Genomic DNA, 16,743 nt, shown 5'->3' on the forward strand with positions numbered 1-16,743 from the left:
GTATATCACACTGAATTTCATAATACCGAAAACTTACATAGCATTCCATTCAACGGGGCAGATGGAAACATTTGATCGTTACTTTTATAGTAGAAAACTAACGTTCAGGTGTTTGAGCATAAAAAAGTAAACTGTCCCTATCTGAGAGTATGAATTAAGCAACGAATGATGTAAGCGAGATTTTAGCAACGCAAACTATTGATTACAGACTAGAAGATCATGGTTGGTCCATCAATAGATGTAGAGAGCAGCTTTGAAGTAGGATAGAAGTCCGGTCTAAATATCACGTAAAATTTTGGTATTACCGCTGTGTACTTCCCATGCCACTGAAAAGTAGTAGCCGTATCCTTCCACTGATAAGTAACCCAAAATTTTTGGTGAAAAATTAATGAACTTAGTGTACCTTTCTAGCAATTTTTGTGTTGGAAATACTCCACAGGCTGATCAGATAATAAGCTTATCACGTGACATACTGAAAACCATTGATCAAGGAAATCGGATAGGAATATTATTTCGTGATTTCCGAAAAGTATTTGGCTCAGAGTCAGACCAATGCTTATTAACGAAAGTATCATATATACTACCAAACGAAACTTGTTACGGGAATGAGAGGTTATCTTGGAACGGAGAACGTAGTATGTTACCTTTGAGGTCAAAAACATAGAAATTTTTGGCGTGCCCCAAAAAAGCTTTTGAAACCTTCGCTGTTCATGTTTTACGTTAATCACCTGCTTTATTAACAGCAACCTCATGCCTTCTGGAGACGATTTAGTTACTATTAATCCATTACGAAGCGCTGAGAAAAGTTGCATACGTCCTCAAATCACTATTTAACTTCAGAGAGGTGTTAACTTCGCAACGACTTTGAAAGTTCATACACGTAAAAATGTGCTCTTCGCTAAATGAAAAAAGTGTTCTGTGATTACATCTTCAATCACTGTTGCACAATAGATCAACTCATACAAATGATTGGGATACGAAATGATCACGAAGGTTCAGTTCTAGATGCAGCAGATGGCAGTCTTCTATTCATCGAAGATCAGGGAAAATTCCGTAAGTTTACAAACAAGATTGCTGTAAAACACTTAATCGTATTTGGTAAAGAATTCGCAGCCTTCAGCAATATTCTGACAGAGTATATTGGACAAATACAAAGAAAATCAGAGCATTTAGAAGTATATTTGCAGCATGAGACTGTCACGGCCATGCTAGACCACACGACCTGTCAAACTCTTGAAGGTAACTGCCAACTTCCTGCGAAATCCTAGATTCAAGAAGAAGCATGAAGAAGCATGAAGCGAGGAATCTGGAAATACAGTGCAGACGCCTAAATACCAGATGGTTGTAATTGAAGTGCACCTACTTGCAGAGGTCCAGTATGGGCTGTAATTATCGTAGGAAATCGAAAATCTGTGGATATTCTAATGCGTTAATGTTGAATCGATTTACGCTGGGAAAAAAACTTATTCCAATTTTGGCCACCAGGTGCAAATCTGGCGCCCAATCTGCAACTTTGTTTTCAGGGTAAATCGGTTCCGAATTCACGACAAGCTTATCCAAAAATTTTCTCTGCCTTACGATAGCTACAGCCCACGATGGACCTCCGTGAGTTGCTGCACCTTAATTATAACCACCTGGTTCTGATCGGGTAGTGACTGCTAATCTGAGATTAACGACAGCACTCCTATTGGCACTTGAGTATTCCTCCTTCCCATGCTGCACACGCGAATGGAGCAACAACAAGTACCCTCTGCCATGCACTTCACAATGGTTTGAAGGGCATAGATGTAGATGCAAATTTATTGAAATAAGGCGACACTGTCTTAAAGCGAGGTTAGCTTACCGCATGAGGCAGAGAAGCCGCTGGGATGGTGGAGCGCCGTCTGCAACTCTTAGGCCGGAGGCGCCAGGACTACTGACGGCGCGGCTGGCGATCTTAAATGGCCTTGCCGCGAAGGGGGGCCGGGGGTTTTCCCACGTCACAAGGAGGCTACCTGCCCGCGCCGCCTTACTCCTGACCCCCTTCAGAGTCAGTGCGATGCCCTTGCTGCGAATCATCCGGTATGAGCGGCAGCGCCCTCATCTGGGCGTCAGGCACGACGGTGCCTCAAGTTTGTCCCTCTGCGTCAGGCTCGCACCTGGGCGTACTTCCCCGTGGCACTGCGACTGTACCAGCCCAGTGATGGCTCTTCTATTCACCTGTTTCGTGATGTGTGTGTGACCAAGGAGATGTCTCATTACTGGCACGCCAGTGAAACCGTCACATTTTTATTACCACCTTCTCAGTTCTGTATCACGAACTTGGAAATGACTTGTCTACATCTACATCTACATTTATACTCCGCAAGCCACCCAAAGGTGTGTGGCGGAGGGCATTTTACGTGCCACTGTCATTACCTCCCTTTCCTGTTCCAGTCGCGTATGGTTCGCGGGAAGAACGACTGTCTGAAAGCCTCCGTGCGCGCTCTAATCTCTCTAATTTTACATTCGTGATCTCCTCTGGAGGTATAAGTAGGGGGAAACAATATATTCGATACCTCATCCAGAAACGCACCCTCTCGAAACCTGGCGAGCAATCTACACCGCGATGCAGAGCGCCTCTCTTGCAGAGTCTGCCACTTGAGTTTATTAAACATCTCCGTAACGCTATCACGGTTACCAAATAACCCTGTGATGAAACGCGCCGCTCTTCTTTGGATCTTCTCTATCTCCTCCGTCAAACCGATCTGGTACGGATCCCACACTGATGAGCAATACTCAAGTATAGATCGAACGAGAGTTTTGTAAGCCACCTCCTTTGTTGATGGACTACATTTTCTAAGCACTCTCCCAATGAATCTCAACCTGGTACCCGCCTTACCAACAATTAATTTTATATGATCATTCCACTTCAAATCGTTCCGCACGCATACTCCCAGATATTTTACAGAAGTAACTGCTACCACTGTTTGTTCCGCTATCATATAATCATACAATGAAGGATCCTTCTTTCTATGTATTCGCAATACATTATATTTGTCTATGTTAAGGGACAGTTGCCACTCCCTGCACCAAGTGCCTATCCGCTGCAGATCTTCCTGCATTTCGCTACAATTTTCTAATGCTGCAACTTCTCTGTATACTACAGCATCATCCGCGAAAAGCCGCATGGAACTTCCGACACTATCTACTAGGTCATTTATATATATTGTGAAAAGCAATGGTCCCATAACACTCCCCTGTGGCACGCCAGAGGTTACTTTAACGTCTGGAGACGTCTCTCCATTGACAACAACATGCTGTGTTCCGCTTGCTAAAAACTCTTCAATCCAGCCACACAGCTGGTCTGATATTCCGTAGGCTCTTACTTTGTTTATCAGGCGACAGTGCGGAACTGTATCGAACGCCTTCCGGAAGTCAAGAAAAATAGCATCTACCTGGGAGCCTGTATCTAATATTTTCTGGGTCTCATGAACAAATAAAGCGGGTCTCACACGATCGCTGTTTCCGGAATCCATGTTGATTCCTACATAGTAGATTCTGGGTTTCCAGAAACGACATGATACTCGAGCAAAAAACATGTTCTAAAATTCTACAACAGATCGACGTCAGAGATATAGGTCTATAGTTTTGCGAAACTGCTCGACGACCCTTCTTGACGACTGGGACTACCTGTGCTCTTGTCCAATCATTTGGAACCCTCCGTTCCTCTAGAGACTTGAGGTACACGGCTGTTAGAAGGGGGGCAAGTTCTTTCGCGTACTCTGTGTAGAATCGAATTGGTATCCCGTCAGGTCCAGTGGACTTTCCTCTATTGAGTGATTCCAGTTGCTTTTCTATTCCTTGGACACTTATTTCGATTTCAGCCATTTTTTCGTTTGTGCGAGGATTTAGAGAAGGAATTGCAGTGCGGTCTTCCTCTGTGAAACAGCTTTGGAAAAAGGTGTTTAGTATTTCAGCTTTACGCGTGTCATCCTCTGTTTCAATGCCATCATCATCCCGGAGTGTCTGGATATGCTGTTTCGAGCCGCTTACTAAATGAAATTCCATCTAGTAATACAAGGTCCCGTTACATCAAAGTGACCAACGCCTGTGTTCGATGTCAACGTGCAATAACCACCCACAGATGGCAGCACTAGCAGTGGTTACGTAAAGCGTGCCGTCCGAAAGGGCATAATCATTGGTTTTCGGGCCAAGAGTGGAAGCAGTTCTGAAATAGCTAAGTTTCTAAACTATTCGAGTACCGACGTGGTTAGAGTATACTGTGCATGGCAAAACGGCGACATTCAAAACCGTCGCCGGGGCAGCTGTACTGCACCACGGGTGCGGACGAACAGACAAACTGTTTACTACTGGCCGCCCAGGTGAACCAAGAGGGCTACCAAGAGGGCTACCAAGAGGGCTACCAAGAGGGCTACCAACAGTGTGTTCTCAACGACCGTTCAGCGAACGCTGCAGCGAATGGGCCTCCGCAGCAGGCACCCGGTTTATGCATCCACGCTGACTGTCTTTCGTAGGCAAAGAAGGCTGGAGTTTGCATGCTAATACCGCAGTTGGATTTACACAGTAGTGGCTACAGGTAACCTTTTCGGATTAATCACGTTTAATGTTCCATCGGAAGCGTATGAAAGGTCCGAAAGCAAACACTCTGCAACAATCTTCGGAAGGGTCCACGCCGGAGGAGGGAGAGTTACGGTCCTGTGAATGTTTTCGTGCCATTCTGGAAGGCGCATGGATCAACTTAAGCACACGTCTATCTTTGGGGATCATGTTCACCACTACAAGCAGTTTGTTTTTCCTTGGCGCGACGGGACAACACAACGTGTCACACAACTCTCAGAGTACGTGCGTGGTTTGAAGAGCACCACTGCAATTTAAAGCCAATCGGTAATCCGTGCAACCGTTTCGACCGGGCTTTCCGCGCCATTGATCCTCCACAGATAATCCTAGTGCCCCTAGCCACAGGACTATAGTCGGCATATACCTGTCGGTACCGTCTAGAATCTCATTGACACTTTCCGCACTTCTCGCAGTGGCCTGCGCTGCGAAACATGTGTTACTCAGACGTTTGGGAGGTGGCTTCAAAGTGACAGGACGGTGTAGAGCTAGGATCCAAGGCGTGAGCATAATTTGCAATGATACCAACAAACTACATCTTGTAGATTTTGTTCATAGCTGCTATTTTTCCAACAAAATTGGTATATAGTTCACCAAAAAATAACTCAGCTGCCGGAATATTTTATTTACTAAACCGGTTTCAACAGGTTAATCTGTCACCCTTGGATGTTCACTGTTGGCTTATAACTTGCATAAAGTAGTCAGTACCTTCCTGAATGAAGCGTAGCGCCATGACATCAAAAAATGTACATCTGGTATGCGATAATTGTACATGGAGATTGATAGCTTAGAGTGAATTAATCACACTTACGTACCGAGTCAAGATGATGTGCTAGGCAATACTGATCTTTCGAAATATGACAGATTAGCCTGTCGAAACCGGTTAGGTCAGTGAAATATTCCAACTGGCTTGCAGCCAGATGTCTACGTCTATACTAGATATATCGGCTGACGAAGTGACTTCCACACTGGCGATTACTGGTGCACATCGCTGGCTCACGCACATAGGTTATAGCTGTACGACCACATTCTGTCGAGTTCAGCTCCCTCCGTCTAACATTCCTGCATCTCAGATGCACAGGCGCGTGCATAACAGGGATTTCGAATTATGGGGCCGCGGACAAAAATTCTGTGGTCAAAATAATAAAACTATCGCTTGCCATTAGTTCTAAAATTTTACCTCTTTCGAGATAGTAGGTAAATCACTGGGTACAGGGTTAAAAGCCAAAAGTATGATTAATAAAGACCTTCTGCTAAACTTATTTCCAGACATTCCATAATTGAATCCCAGAAAGATTTCGTCGCCCTCAACATTTTCATGGTATAGTAATCTACAAAATGTCTTGAGATGCAATGCTCGGCTGCAGATGACTTACTGGGCTGTGAAAGACTAGTTTCATTTATGTTCCACGCATCTCTCATGAAATGCGCATGTTGCCTGACTCACCTATGCCTTGCCAAATTGACGTGTTATTCTGGAGACTCCACACTTCTGCATACTCGCAATCCTGCTGGCTTTATAAATACTCTAGTCTACGACTCAATGGCTCTGACTTAGAAAGTTTTATGATTCACCCTTCACTCTCAAGCATTATTGTCACTCAACGACAATGAGTTCAAAATCAATATAAGTAGCTCTGTTCCATCAGGCTCGTTCGTCAACTTTTTATTCAATAGTGACTATTTTTAACAAATTACGGCCAACAGATGTAAGTTTTGAGATGCTGAATGTACGGGATGGTTCGGCTGAGGCGGGGTGATGTCAGAGATGACAGTTTGAGTTTTCATGGAGGACCGAGCGTTTGGCGATAAATGAGAGGCCAGTGATGGCTAATAGGAGGGTTTTCTCTAGGAACTTGAAGCCGCCAGCCGGCATTTAGAATGGTCTAAAGTGCTACACATGACTCGCCACATTAAAATATTTCTTAATCTCTACATAGAAAAGGAAATTTCCTGACCCATCACCCAGGCCAAACCTCTAAAGACAGCCGCTTTAAATTTGGAGAGGGTGTTGATCTTATACCGTGGGCATTGTTCAATATTACGTCCCTATGGCGGTGAAGTGAAAGACATAGGTTTTTTGAAAATATGTCGTTATTAAGGCAATTTTGAAGATATAACTACGAAAATTGGTATTTGGTTTCTCTGTCAGAAATAAAAAATATGTTTTAGAATTTTTGGGAATTCAACCAGTAAGTAAGTAAAATAGTGAGTTTTTTCTAAATAAATCTTAATTGAAGTATTATTAAAGCATTTTTGAAGCCACTGCTAGAAAAAGAGGTATATGCCTTCTCGGTTAAAAATAAAAGAATACGTTTCTAAGTTTTTTTGGAAATTCATCACCTAAGACGGTGGAATAGGGGATGAAAATTTTTACGAAAATATTTCGTTATAAAAGCAATTTTTAAAGACAAATCAGTTGAAATTGGAATGACTTCTAAAGAAATGTGTATAAGGGGATGAAAGCTCCTAGGTAAATACCATCACAACAATTCTAGAGGAAGCGTATCGTGGCGCTAAGGACGTCTAATGGAACAATAATATTAAAAACACCACAGTAACTACAGGAGTTACGTTATCTTAGTATATAAATATTCTCACGACAATCTTTCCAAATTAATGGCATTTAACACTTCACGCGGTCTTACCAAGCAAGGTATTGGACGATGAGTCTCTATCGTCCCTGAAACTCACATTTTATTTACTGAGTTATGTTTTTATATCGTTTTTGTTGTGTAAGTGTGTAAGAATATCTCATTCTTCTCAGTTACGTAGTATGGCAATTCTCGTATCTGGAGAAATGCTAGCATCTTTCAAGTGTCGACAAAAAGTTAGTTTGAGGGTGTTACTGCAGCGTATATGCAACGTAGAACGACTGCAAAGCGGCACCGACATATAGACAAGGGATTGGCGTGGTATTCGTGTCTTAATGTGTGTGCGGTAAATGCGGAAACCTCAGCTATGGCGACGCCATTACCAAATGAGTCCAAACAAAACCAATGTGCTGTTACTCTTTTCTTGAATGCCGAAGGCCAAACAGCGGTAGACATCCATCGGAGAGTGAAGAATGTGTACGAGGCAGCATGTTTGTCGAAAAAACAGCGTTTTGGAATGGTGTACCAAGGAGTACTGCTGCTTCAGGAGAGAGAGAGAGAGAGAGAGAGAGAGAGAGAGAGAGAGAGAGAGAGAGAGAGAGAAAGAGAGAAAGAGAGAGAAAGAGAGAGAGAGAGAGAGAGAGAGAGAGAGTTGTATATCTTTATATATCTATGATATCCTCGGTGTGGAAGCACAAGAGGGTCCAAACCTCTCGTGGGAACCCACGAAACGCTGCGTACAAATGAGGTATATTGACAAGGATGCTGCAAGTGAGAATATGGGTTGACCAGTAAGCGTGCTCGGGTAGCCGAAGCGACGCTCGTGTAAAGCGGGAAATTAGGGTTCGAGCGCTGCTCCGGCAAAATTTTTTCACGATCACCATTGAATTCAGAAGGATGTAGGTTGCAGTAGGTACTGGGAGATGAAGAAGCTTGCACAGGATAGAGTAGTATGGAGAGCTGCATCAAACCAGTCTCAGGACTGAAGACCACAACAACAACAACAACAACAACAACAACCATTGAATTATTTCAATGCCCAAGTGCGGCTGACGTCGGTATGTATCTCTAAATACTGGCCTCTGTATCAAAAATATAGGTGTCTGACACTCATCTTCTCTATAGATAACAGGCAGTCAGTCTGACTGACTGGATCACTCACTCAATCACTCTCACTGCCGCCCAGCACCAACCGCTAAGGACAAAACTTTAACCTTGGGGAGAGCGTAGGCGTCATTTAAGAAGAGATTGTTCGAAAATCCACTCTTGCGCGGGTGAATAGGAGACCAAAGGCTTGTTGAATGCAAGTCGCTATTAAGGGAATTTTGACGCTAGCACCACGAAAATTATTTGGTTTCTCAGCCAAAAAAATACATGTTCCTGCATTTTTGGAAATTCTGTCACTAAGGCGGTAAAACAGTGGGTGAAAGACTTTTTGAAAACAAATTATCAAGACTGACTGCCGGAACTGTATCGCCGAAGGTTATGTACCAGCACGAGGCCATTTTCTGGTGTATATAACTGTTAGAACATTACCTGTGATGTTAATTTCTTCGATATCAAACCTGCTAGGCCACAAGTAGGCGAATTATGCACAATATTCAATAACAAATCGAGACTCCTTTCAGTATTTCAAACGAACAACACTTACTTTTTGCAATAATAGAGCAAAATTAATATACATAGGATATATTTCTGAAATCAATAGGCGGTGTGGCCGCGCGGTTCTAGGCGCTTCAGTCTGGAACCGCGTGACCGCTACGGTCGCAGGTTCGAATCCTGCCTCGGGCATGGATTGTGTGATGTCCTTAGGTTAGTTAGGTTTAAGTAGTTCTAAGTTCTATGGGACTGATTATCTCAGATGTTAAGTCCCATAGTGCTCAGAGCCATTTTTGAAATCAACAGGTTGGTTTACAATTTCACAGCAGATATAACTAAATATTTCAACTAATTAATAGGTTGTGTGCTTTGTTCTACATGTTTGAATAATGGAAAAACAGTCCAAGGACATTAACTTTTCATTCGGTCAACCCTTACAGATTGTGCTGACTTGCCTTTATTTCTTCATGGTTTCAGCGCGTAAAAAATTTTTGAGAGTATCGTCGGTAACATAATATGCACCTTTTTTCTTGCAAGACATTGTTCCTTGAACTTTGTGTTTGTGGTGATCCTAGTACATCATTCCTGTTTCCAATGTTTATCAGTACAAATGCAACTTTCTCTCGAAATTCAGTTACGTGCACTTTGTCAGTTGCTTGTAGACAGCGTGAGCATTACCAACTGCCCTATTTGAGCTCCAACGCAGTATTGCGGTACCATTTCACTCCTCCTCGTAAAGTGGAAGCATGAAATGCTATTTGATGTGACACATCTGTGAAGGATTTTAAGTAATCAAATTTAAAAAATTGTGGATGATTTTGTGGTTGCTTCTTTTCTTGAGGTCGTTGCTATCATTTCTGGAACGACCTCGGTGGTCAGAAACAAGATATCTCTCCTATTCTTCCATTTTCCTACATCATTTGTGTTACACTGCGTGTATAACATTAAACCTTTCCTGAACTTCCCTTTCACTACGGTCGCTGGACTGTACTTTCTGTTTACAGAATGCGTCTGACATTCAATAATAGACCCATCAGCTCAACCACTACGAATATCTCTAAGCACTATGGGGCTTAACATCTGAGGTCATCAATCTCCTAGACTTAGAACTACTAACCTAAGGACATCACACACATCCATGCTCGAGGCAGGATTCGAACCTGCAACCGTAGCAGCAGCGCGGTTCCGGACTGAAACACCTAGTACCGCTCGGTCACAGCGGTAGGCTTCAATCACTACACTGGAGGCCATGCCATGATTGTGGGGGCAATGTCCTTTGCAGGGTACACTTTCACATGCCGTGTGTAGCCCCCAAGAACACAGTTTGAATAGCTCGGGTCCATATTTATAACGTTTCCCCGGAATAAACTGGCGGAACCCCAGCCTTTCTCTGAACGGCACAATAGTATCATGAATACACACTTACTCAACAGGAGAATTCACTTCGTGAAATGTATCTTTTAGTAGTTTAACTAATGACGAATTTTTTTACCGTTTGCCATTGTTTGTACCAGAACTGTCCTAAAAATGTAACATACTCAAAAGGACCTCAAGCCTGTTGCGTGATAAAGCTTTACTTCACTTTTGTATAGTATATTCTTTGACCCGTACGTATTTCTGGTGTTTATGTTTTCGTTCTAATCCAAGCCACAGAACGACACAAAAATCCGGTTTCTCCATTATTTCTGTCTACCTATTATTGAAGTCCGTCGTATTCAGTACATTTTCGTTGTCAATACTGTCAATAATTCGTTGCTTAGCATAAGAATTCGTATAAGTTACAATGGCTTCCAAAATTTGGTCATTAAAAAACTATCGGTAAAACTCCAGTTCATTGCATCTTCCAGCCATTTTCATCTTCGCATGACCAGCAATTCCCTCATTAAAGGTTGTGGTAAGGTTATTCATATTTCCAGTTACATAACGCCAAGTAACTTCAGAGACACAGTTGCTGATGTCGCAACGGTGGTTGTTCCTGCATCGGAATCGTCGGACTCACGATCAGGGGTATATTCAGGATCATCGCCGTGAGATACGTCACCAAACAGGTTTCACTCTCACTGAATTCTCAACAAGCAATTGACTCTGCGTCGTACATCGTCACAAACTAAAATTATATATAATTAACTCAGATCTTCAAGGATACACCAACCTCTTCATCTCACAATGGCAATTGCAACCTATGTCCTCAATTATTTGCTCGGTGTATTCCAGTCTGTTTTCCTCTACAGTTTCTACCTTCTACAGCTCCATCCAGTATCACGGAAGTTACTCCCCCATGTCTTAACAGATGTCCTTACCATCCTGTCCCTCTTGTTTGTTGGTGTTTTCCATTTATTCCTTTCCTCGCCAATTCTCCGGAGAATCTTCTCATTCCTTACCTGTGCGTGTTATCGCAAATGTAACCAGAGGTCGTAAACGCAAGGAAACAATCCCGGAATATTCGTAATTTTGTGCTAATGGTGTGTTGGAGCGAAATGCAGTTGGCTTCCCTGTACACGCCTTTGTTTAATGTGCAACTGCCGGAAGTTCCATTGTTGTACGTCAGTTATTGTTCACTGCTGTACTGAGTAGAACGTTGTGTCGCAGTGTCTGCGAATTTCGAAATGGCAGAGTTAGAGGTGCAATGCGTCTTCATTAAATTTTGTGTGAAACTCAAGAAAACCTTTACAGACATCAAATGATACCAGGTAGCCAACGGTGACGTGTCAGGAACGTCAACAAACCTGTGCGTGCCAATCAAAGACAAACCGAAACATTGCATAAGAATGTAACATTCAGTTCGGTAATCTCATAAAATCCTGACACAGCATCTTGGAATGCATCGTGTTGCTGCCAAGTTAGTTCCACGGCTCGTGAGTCAAGATCAGAAAGACCTTCCTTGCAATCTGTGAAGAGCTTTTGGATCGCGCAAATGAGCATGAGATGTTGCTGAAGATAATAACTGGTGATGAGACTTAAATCCTTGGTTATGCTGTTGAGACCAAGGTTCGATCTTCACGACGGGTCGGGAAAGGTTCTCCAGCACCAGAAATAAAGCTCGTCAGGTCAAATGTCAAATCCATGCTGATAGTTTTCTTTGACTTTGAAGGATTAGTTCATCATGAAATCGTGCCACAGGGAAAGACTGTTGATCGATGGTAACATCGCGACATGTTACGACGCTTGCGAGAAAATGTGAGGAGGAAACAGCCTGAAACATGGGGAGACAATTCATATCTCTTGCATCACGATAACGCACCCAGACATTCATTCCTGCGGGTGCGTGACTATTACACGAAGAACGAAATCACTGTGCTGCCTCATCCTCCGTACTCTCCAGACCTGGCCCCTGCGGACTTTATTTAAGTTGAAAACCCCGTTGAAAGGACGAAGATTTGCAACTATAGACGAAATAAAAGAAAATTCGCAAACGGCGCTTCGCACAATCCAGCAAGAGGCCTACAAAGACTGTTTCCGGAAGTGGAAACGGAGTTGGATGCGGTGTATCAATTGTGGACGAGAGTATTTCGAAGGAGACCATGTACAGTAAGTGAAAGGTACGCGTAGAAAAATTTTATGGAAAAATTTTATGGAAAAATTTTATGGAAAAATTTTATGGAAAAATTTTATGGAAAAATTTTATGGAAAAATTTTATGGAAAAATTTTATGGAAAAATTTTATGGAAAAATTTTATGGAAAAATTTTATGGAAAAATTTTATGAAAAATTTTATGAAAAATTTCCGGAATTTTGTGCAAAGATCTCGTGAAGACGAGGAAGACTTGTGCAAGTCCTACGCGTTCCTCCCTTACGTGGAAAGGGACGGGGGCGGGCAGAATCCTGAAGGAAGATTACATTAACACAATCTTCCCGGCTCGGTAAGGAAGATCTGGTTTGCGGAAGGCGGATGTCTGCGGAATACCATGTCATTCCGGCAAAGCCTTAATTCGTCTGACCACACTAACGGTGCGTGAAACACCACACTCGCCCTGCGCGGTCTAGTGTATCAGCAACAGCCAAGCATTGAATCTCTATTCTGCTACGAAAATCTCTGGCACGACAAGATCTCTAAGAGATTTAATAACTAAGGAATCTGCGGAAATAGGTTTGGTGGAATATCTTGTTAATGGTGATGACTCAACTTGATAGGACTTTGGACTGATTTCCCTATTATTCTGAGACGGAAAATTTTATGCCTATTGATACGTCCAGCGACAATTTCGACCACTGAATTTGACTGAGCGGACCAGCTTTTCGACAGAGCGGTCATGCAGCAAAAACCTTTGCGATTGCGGCGCCGCGCCAATTTTTGGCATCAGGTCAGCGACGTGTACCAGAAACTTTTAGAATAGACCTCACCTGAAGATAGAATAATAGTTGTCAGTCGAAATATCGTGACGAGATAGCTACGTCATCAAGCTGCAAGCCGGAAACCACATGGAATAGGCATTACGACGGAAACACTTCAAGAATCACAGAACTACGACCTAACACTACACGTATTCCACAATTTACGTTACAATTTGCGTGTCTAAGGCTACTTACGTTGCCACTTCCCAGTAACTGGGGTACGGCAACTTGGCCGCGTGCCCTGGGCGCCATTTCCGTGGAGGCTAAAACAAAGGCAAAAAAGGGAAAATGGGGCGTAGAAGAGGATAATGATGGGAAACAAGAAAGGAATGGACTAGAGAGTACTAAAACGCCAAGGGGGCGGAGATATATGGAATGGAAGCATGAGGTGACTTCGATTGTTCTTTAGCTACAGTTCCCTAGGATGCCCTGGTACAGCTTTGTATTCACTGGCAATGAGACACTGAAAAAAGAATCATTAGCTGTTGGTTTTCCATGTATCGAATTGCAGCGTTCAAAATAGAACTTCAAATGTTACGTTTTGCTTCACTGCGAAGTCATGTGCGCAGTAAAGGACAAATAGTACAAGCACGAGCATTAAACAAAAGTTGACCTGATGTCGGCAGGGGAGGCGGGGGTTGTACCAAGTCCAAGTTTATCTAAGTTTACCTAAGTCTATCCTTCCCTGTTTGAGCGACAAACTCTCCCGCTACTAAACCTCCTCCACCCCACCCCCACCCCTCATTTTCTCTGTTCCAGTCACGAATGTGACAAAGATTACCGTCGCAAATCTCCGTTTGAGTTCTAATTTCGTATTCTCCCTTCATGGTCATACGACGAATTTGTTTTTTTTATTTGGAGGAAGTAATGAGTTTCCCGACACCTCTTGGGTCGTGGGCTGTCGGAAATTACGAGTATACTGCAAATTTCTCGGTCATTCACAATGCATCTCTTCTATCGTGTGACACTGGATACTGACGAACATGTCTGCAACGTGCATGTGCAGAGTAAACGAACTCGCGACGAAACACAGAGCTCTTCGTTAGATCTTTCTGATGTCCATTAATCCTACCCTGTAAGGATTTCAGTCTGACGAACAGTACAGAAGAATCGGTCGAACTAGAAATTTTTAATTCAATCTCTTTCGAGGCGGAATGAAATTTCCTTAGGATTTGCTAATGACTCAACCTAGAACTTTTATTATAGGGTCATTCTACTTAGGGTCCGCCCCCGGTAGCTGAATAGTCAGCACGACAGAATGTCAATCCAACGGGCTCGGGTTCGATTCCTGGCTGGGTTGGAGATTTTCTCCGCTCAGGGACTGGGTGTTGTGTTGTCCTAATAATTATTTCATTCCCCTTGGAGGCGCAAGTCGCCGACGTGGCGTCAAATCTAAAGACTTGCACCAAGCGAACAATCTACCCGCCGGGAGGCCTTAGTCACACGACATTTACATTTATCCTACTTAGGTATTTTACATTTGCTACATTCCATTGTTACATTCTCCATTTATCACTAGAAGTCTAATCGATGAGTAATGGATCATTCAATTTATGCGAAATTTGTTTTTTATTTACGCTGCATGCACCTTACTCCTATCGTACCATCTGTGAGGACACTAATAGCGCCATAGTCTGAATATGAAATCTAATATACACCGCAAATTCCTTTACTTGCTCTTAACTATACCACTGCGCTCCACACATTGTTGCTGGGATTCTCTTCCGATCGTTTAGCCGATTTCGAAGTTCTGTTGTTAAATATACGAAAGGAATTTAAAGATTACAGAACCTGTCTGTCGACCACCAGACTTACCTATTCAACATTTAGACGACTTTACATCTTGTAATGAGACATATGTTACCCCTTTGCTCCTTAGGCGAAAACTGCAGAGCCCTCTGAATTGTTTCATACGTTCAGATACATAACTTCGTCTCGCTGAAGTCTCCTCGACCCAGATGCGTTGCGCAAGAGTGTAAGGTCAGTATTCCGTGTCGCAGAAACCTGACGCTTACGTAAGGTCGCCAAATGCAAATTAATCTTCCCCGTACTACGCGATATTTGAAAACGTTTCCAGCACAACAGATGGAGGGAAAGGATTTGGTTGAGTTTTTAGGTTTTGAACTTTTATTTGTGTCTTGGGATTTAGCTGCTGTTGGTTTATATAACCACCAATTTTATGATACAATTGGCAAAGGCAATACTGGCGAATAATTTGAAGACAGAATTGGCGTGAATGGTATCCAAACGCAGCAAGATACAGAATTATATTTTTCAAGAAGAAGGTGGCTTTCTAGTGGTTGATAATTGGGGGCAAATTTAGTATGTTTAACATTCGATAGTCTATGGCCTGTTGCTTCTACAGCTTTCTATAATCGATTTAGAATCGTTTTAACAAATACTAGTTAAGAACTAAAGTTCAGATGAGGCAGAAAGGCTAGATTTTAAGGTTGCGTAGATGTCCGGTCATCATATACAGACAACTAGCGCACTGGAGAAGGGTGTGGAGGAGTCAGTCATATTCCTATCGAATATGACTCCAGTACATTAATCAACCACTCTGTCAGGCCACTCTTCAGATGTTTTAGAGCACACTTTTGTACCAGAAGTAACGGAGGGTAGGATACACGGTCTTACAGTAAGTAGACTGTACCCTGCTGTCAATCCACACCACGTAATCGGCCTAATTTTCACTATACCATCTTACGTGAGATTTCATAAAACAGTGAAAATATTACGGATAAGCCGTGGAACGTTGACAGCCAACACTAATAACTTTACGTCACTCCGCTTGCTCCAGCCTTTGGCCATATTTGTGGACGAACTGGATTATATCGTTAGGTTCTCTCTACTATCGGGTGTCAGTAGCGTGATGTACTGCAATCGTTCTGTTTTGCTCGGTCCATGATTAGCAACATCACAACCACAATAGCACGTCCTACACGTAGTACGGACTATGGTCTGTTTGCCCTGAAATTCTTTATACTAGCAGCATTTTAGAACATTTCCTGGCACAAGTCATACGTTTCTTCTAAGACATGCAAAACACTTGTGGTAAGCAGGGCATACTTAAAACAAGATTCTGCTCATATGATACCACATGGTTCAACACGTGATTCAGCGATTACGACAGTATCAGGATGTGCGAACTTATTCAGTCCTTTATGTTTTCTAGCCAACGTAACAAAAAATACATGTTTGTATGTGCTCTTTGAGAATGGTAATCAAATCTGCTACATTTATTTCGTATTTCTAAATCCATTATGAGTTATGATGTCGTAAAGTTACATACAAATGAATTAGAGGCGTAAAATTATGTTGAAAAGTTTGAAAAATCTTCAGGAAATTAGTGATGTCAATTCTGAAACTTCCTGGCAGATTAAAACTGTGTGCCCGACCGAGACTCGAACTCGGGACCTTTGCCTTTCGCGGGCAAGTGCTCTACCATCTGAGCAAAGGTCCCGAGTTCGAGTCTCGGTCGGGCACACAGTTTTAATCTGCCAGGAAGTTTCATATCAGCGCACACTCCGCTGCAGAGTGAAAATCTCATTCTGTTTGCAAACTTATGCCATCAGGAGGAAGAAATTTCCCGAAGGACTAGAGTTCACAACCAACTTTAGGC

At 42.7% G+C, this 16,743-nt stretch overlaps 1 protein-coding gene across 2 annotated transcripts in view; it reads right to left on the reverse strand.

Annotated features, from left to right (window-relative positions):
* LOC126412102 (major facilitator superfamily domain-containing protein 6-like) overlaps positions 1 to 16,743 on the reverse strand; it is a 329,018-nt gene that overhangs the window by 156,449 nt on the left and 155,826 nt on the right. The window contains exon 1 of one of the 2 annotated variants that reach the window (XM_050081541.1): positions 1,844 to 1,926. The exons of the other annotated variant lie outside the window; for it this stretch is intronic. The gene's annotated coding sequence lies outside the window, so the exon portion shown is untranslated. Of the gene's footprint in view, positions 1 to 1,843; positions 1,927 to 16,743 lie in introns of those variants that run through there. 2 annotated transcript variants of the gene reach the window in all.

The sequence above is a fragment of the Schistocerca serialis genome, chromosome 1 (genome assembly GCF_023864345.2).
Source record: "Schistocerca serialis cubense isolate TAMUIC-IGC-003099 chromosome 1, iqSchSeri2.2, whole genome shotgun sequence".
In the NCBI taxonomy this organism is placed as follows: Eukaryota; Metazoa; Arthropoda; class Insecta; order Orthoptera; family Acrididae; genus Schistocerca; species Schistocerca serialis.